The sequence below is a fragment of the Plecotus auritus genome, assembly GCF_963455305.1.
Source record: "Plecotus auritus genome assembly, chromosome: 9".
Lineage (NCBI taxonomy): Eukaryota > Metazoa > Chordata > Mammalia > Chiroptera > Vespertilionidae > Plecotus > Plecotus auritus.
Genome location: NC_137783.1, coordinates 99,813,539 through 99,819,555, shown reverse-complemented (window position 1 = coordinate 99,819,555; position 6,017 = coordinate 99,813,539).

Sequence of the window (6,017 nt, the reverse complement as noted above, 5' to 3'; positions counted from 1 at the left end):
TTTGCTTTTGCATCGGACTCGGCTCCCTCGTGGTCTTTGGGAATCACGAAATCTGGGCATAACAACCCAAGGGTATGTTTTTCATTGATGAGAGAGAGAAAGAGAGAGAGAGAGAGAGAGAGAGAGAGAGAGAGGAGAAACACTGATGTGAGAGAAACATCGATCAGTTGCCTCTGAACACACCTTGACCAGGGACCGAACCCACAACCTGGTACCTGGGCATGTGCCCTGACTGGGAATCAAACCTGACGTGCACCTGGAGTGTCCCTTGACACTCCAACCAACTGAGCTACACTGGCCAGGGCAGGCACTCCTTAATTTGTAATTACCTCCTTCTAGGCCCTATCTCCAAATACAGTCACATTGGGTATTAAGGCTTCTATGCATGAACTTCGGGGAGACACAATTCAGTCCATAGCATATACTGCCGCCCAGAGTTCCCCAGTGAGACTGAGCTCCAGTTACCCATCTCCCAGTCGCCTGTTCATTAACACACACTCAATTGGCCTCTTATCTTCCCTCCTCACTCCCCCATCTTCCCACCAGAGCTTCCCGAGACTACTTCCCAAATAAGCTGCTTGCTCTCCAATCCCAACCTCAGGGTATGCTTCTGGGGAACCCATCCAATGACTGCAGCGCATAACAGGGGGACCTGACCTAGACCTGATGGGCCTGAGTTTTAGACAGCCTTACCAGCTGAATCATGAATTCTTGCCTAAGGGCTCTGTGGGAAGCCGGTTAAGGTCTTACGCAAAGAAACGAATCTCTGGCAGAATCTGGAGAAAGAATCAGAGGAGCTAAAAAGTAGATGCAGGGCAACTAGTTAGGAAGTTAATGCTCCAGTAAAATGGGGAGAAAATTGTGACCAGTAACCGGGAGGAAGGTGGGGCCTGACAGGGTACCTAGTCTATAGCAGCCGCTCAACAAATGTTTTGGATGAAAATTAATGGATGGGTTCAATCTGCCCACGCTCTAGGTAGACTGATAAGCAGCTTCAGAAAAACTATGGGCCATCTTTCTCCAAATGCCATGTTCTTCAAGAAAATAAGCATCAACAAAGTGAGGTCCTGCATCCCCCATGCCTCTCAGTCTCACTAGACTCCACAATGAGCAAGTTCCAAAGTCGGTGAATTCACTGGGAGAATCTATTTCAGGGCCTTAAGACTATTCTCTCTGAAGCGCCCTGTTCCCACATTTATACAGCTCTGTCTCCACGTCCCCCTGCTGGTGACCCCAGTGTGTAAAGCCCTAACTGAAGTCTCTCAGTTCCCGTCTCTGTACATTTGCTTTTTCTGGACCTGTCTTTTCAATGGAGTCACGTTATGCAGTCTTTTGCAACTGTTTTCTTAACTCATGTGCCATATAAAAGGTAAAATCCTTAGTATTTCCTCAACACAATGTGAAGTGTAGGGAATAACCCCAAACCTCATTATTTCTTTTTATTTAAAAATATAGTACACTACCTTGAATTTGCTAATATTGATATATATTCCTGAGAATATCCCAATTACTTTCCCTTCTGCAAATAAATACTTTTTTTTGGCATATCTGCATTAAGCCTATACATACATTTGGGGGAAAAATGGACATTTTTCAGTGTTATATATTTTCTATTCAGGTATAGAGTATTTCCTTTCCAACCCAGTCTGTTAAATCAAAAGTTTTGAGAACTTAAAAAAAAATTAGTTTTTGAACATATAATTTAAGTATTGTAGTTAAAATCTCTTCTTCTTGTGATATTTTTAAATGGCACATTTTCCCATAGTCTCTTCTGAGTCATTGTTTCTGATTGACAGGAAAGCTACTGAACTGTGTATAACAATTTTGGAAAACAGTATGGAAGGTTCTTCAAAAAATTAAAAATAGAACCACCACATGATCCAGCAATCACATTGTCCAAAGGAATTGAGATCAGAGATATCTGTACTCCCATGTTCATGGCAGCATTATTCACAATAACCAAAATACGGAAACAACCTAAATGTCTGTTGGTGGATGAATAAAGAAAACATGGTATGTTCATACTTTGCAATTTATTTAGCCTTAAAAAAAAAAAAAGGAAATCCTGCCATTTGCAACAGCATGGATGAACCTGGAGGACAGTATGCTAAATGAAACAAGCCAGTCACAGAAGGACAAATACTGCATGATTCCACTTATATGAGGCATCTAACACAGTCAAAGTCAGAAGCAGAGAGTAGAATGGTGGTTGCCAGGGGCTCATGGGAATAACTGAGACAGAAAGTTTCAGTTATACTAGATGCCTGAATCTTAGAGATCTGCTGTTAAAATAGTGCCTACAGTTAGTTACGTTGGAATGTACACTTAAAACTTTGTGAAGAGGGTAGATCTCATGTCATCTTCTTACCACAGTAAAAAATAAATAAATAAATAAAAAGCAACTGGAAAGCAATTAGGCAAATACAGTTCTTAAAAGATGGAAGTTGGGATTTATATTGCCTCATTCTCCAGATGTGAGGTAATGTTATTCCATATGTTCTAATTCCTTTAATATGTTTGTTGGAAACAGAGTTTCATAGACTAACTACTTCCTGGTGTGGGAGTATCTTATCTGAATCATAGAAGGCTCCAGAGATGGGGCAAGCTGATAACTTGAGCCAGGGAGATGAGGTCATTCTTTCTGCCAGTTATTGCAATCTTGCAAAAGGCAGAGCCTGGGACATGTTTCTTGGACCAGAAACTAGACCGAAGTGGGAGGCCCTTAGGCAGAAGAAAGATTGGAGTGGTGGTCAGTGGAGTTCATCCTGAGACCTGTCCCCATCTTGACCTCTCCTCTCCCACCCTCCTCCACACTCTACCAGGCGTGGGGAACTTTTTTTTTCTGCCAAGGGCCATTTCGGTATTTATAACATCATTCTCTGGCCATACGTAACTATCTGGCCATTAAAAATTAGCCTGCTATATTTGGTCACACGTTTAATTAACTCATCCCTAATGCCTCAGCATGGCCAGACCAAATAATTTCTCAGGCCTTATACGGCCCAGTAGCCAGATGTTCCCCACACCTACAGTCTAGCTGGAGTGAACTTTTGTCATCATAAAAGAGCATGTTTCAGAGGGGCCATCATGACCTGTCCATGCTTGTTCTCAAGCCATCTCACCCCTATCCTCTCTGAAACTCTATTTGTCTAACCGTTATTAAATTTCTTTCAGGTCCATAAGAAAGTCACCATATTTTGTTTTTATATTTAGGCCCTTGTACATAGGGCCTATCCCTCTATCCCAGCCCTCCAAACTGTCCAATTCCTGTTCATTGTCAAGTCTCAAAGGAGACCTCACTTCCTCTAGGAATTTTTCCCTGATCCTCAAGACTGGGTTAGGTTTTTCCTTAGCACTCTGCCCTTAAGCAGAAGAAAGGTTGGAGTGGTGGTCGGTGTAGTTCATCCTGAAACCTGTCCCCATCTTGACCTCTCCTCTCCCCACTTCCTCCACACTCTATTCCAGGGGTTATCCAACCGTGTTGCAATTGCCCATTAACTCATCTGCCCCTCCCTCCCCCTAGCCTGAAAGTGCCTTCAAGCAGAAGTAGAATCTGTCTAATATCTGACCTCAGGAGATACCCCATGTTATAACTTCCCAATCAACTTGCTCCCTAATTCTTGGTCTATAGACACTGTGAGATAATAAGTGATGATTATTGTCCTGAATCACTAACTTTTTGGTAATTTGTTATCCTATCTAATAAAGAGCTAATATGCTAATTGACCATCACTCCATCACAAAGATGGCTGCACCCACAGCTGAGGCCAAGTTCCCATAAGGAGCCTTAATGAGCAATCAGCAGGGACCTGAGGCTATGCCCTCCCCCGCCCCTGTGGGGCTTGACAGGGGACCTCAGGCTGTGCCCCCCACCCCAGTGCCAGGCCAGGGGACCTGAGCGGCAAGGCTTGACAGGGGACCTCAAGGTGCACTTCCTGTCCTGGTGCTGGGCTAGAGGACCTCAGGCTGCTCCCTCCACCCCAGGCTGAGGGACCTCAGGCTGCGCCCCCCCACCAGGTGAGGCTTGACAGGGGACTTCAGGCTGTGCCCCCTCACCCAGGCACCAGGCCTGGGGAACTCAGACCGCACCCCCCCCCCCGGCGGGGCTTGACAGGGGACCTCAGGCTGCGCCCCCCACCCAGCACCGGGCCAGGGGACCTGAGGCTGTGCCCCCCTGCCTGGCTGGGCTTAATAGGGGACCTCAGGCCATGCCCGCCACCCAGTGGGGCTTGACGGGGGACCTCAAGGTGAACCCCCAGTGCTGGGTCGGGGGAACTCAGGCCGTGCCCCCGACCAGCTGGGTTTGACGGGGAACCTAAGGCTGTGCCCCCCTCCCAGTGCTGGGCGGGGGGACCTGAGGCTGCACCCCCCTGCCTGGTGGGGCTTGACGGGGGACCTCAGGCCATGTCCCCCGCTTTGACAGAGGACCTCAAGGCATGCCCCCCGCCCTGTTCTGGGCTGGGGGACCTCAGGCCATGCCCCCAGTCCTGGCACTGAGCCAGGGGACCTGAGGCTACACCCCCTGCCCAGCAGGGCTTGACAAGGGTGGGACTGGCCAGGTCTGGATCTAGCCCAATTTGGGGGGGGGGGGCTGGCTGGGTCTGGGTCTCACGCGATTTTGAGGTGCATGTGGGTGGACAGGGACTTGACTCTGGGTCCTGTGGTGTGCCCCATACTCTGACAGGAGGAAGGTTTTCATATACATTTTACTAATTTTCTTTCATCTCTGACACTTCTATTATAGAGAAAAGGGCAAATAGCAATATTAAATTATTTCCTCTAATTAATCCCCTTTTCATGTGCATGAATTTCGTGCACCAGGTCACTAGTATAGTAATAGATAACTAAGACACTGTCAAAACTTAGTGGCTTAAAGCAACCATGTCTCAGATTCTGTAGGTTCCTCATTGGCGATCTCTTGCTCCCTGTGGCACTGAGATTAACTCAGCAACATTCAGCTGATGGATGGACTGGTTGGGAGGATCCAAGACAGCTTCACTCACACATCTGGCACTGTGTGGGCTAGAAGGCAGCTCAGCTGGAGCAGCTGACCCATAGAGCCTACACTTGGCCTCTTAATTCGAGAGGTTTTATACTTCTCCTAGAGGCCCGGTGCATGGAATTTGTGCCTGGCCTGCAATCAGGGACATCTTCCCCAGCTGCCTGCAGTCAGCCCTGGCCCTGCCTCCCGCCACCACCAACCCCTGGTTCCCCGGTTCCTCGTTCGCCATCGGGTGGTTGGTGCCTGACAGCTGGGGAAAGGGACCAAGAGGTGGTCAGTGCACCTCATAGTGACTGGTCCAGCAGTCGTTCTGGTCGTTCTGCCATTAGGGTCAATTTGCATGTTACCCTTTTCTTATATAGGAGGATACCTTTTATGTTTGGGTCTATGACTTATTTTGAGTTAATTTTTTGTATGGTGTATGGTCAGGGCAGGTTCATCGTTCTTCCAAGCAGAGAGCAGACATGCCATAGTTACAGTAGCATTTGTTGAAAATACTATCCTTTCTTCATGTAATTACCTTGGCACTTTTGTCTGAAGCAACGAACTACATGTACCTATATATCTGTATCTGTCTATTTCTGGATTTTTGGGGGCATGTTGTAGTGATTTGTATGGATATTCCATGTGGTCATATTTTAAAACTGCCAAAAGCATGTAGCAATTCACTGTAGCTGAATTGTTCTCACGACATCACACACTGAAGTCCTTAGGCACAACCCATGTCACGTGGCTCGGGCTCCTGAGATAGGACTCTGCCTCACCATCCGGCTCTTCTCCCTCAGAGAGGACAAAGAACTCATAAAAGTTATTTCAAAAAGTACCTGAGCAGAGGCGATAGGTGGGGGGAAAGAAATGTAATCTCTTTTTGCCAGGGTTCTGGTCATTCACGTTAAGCTTGGTTTGAAGAGCCAGACAGAAGGATGGGTGGCAGGGCTATGTCCCCGGTGAAAGGAAAACACTGCGACACATACAGTGGGAAGCAATCTCACTTTCTCATATTGCAACATGCCAA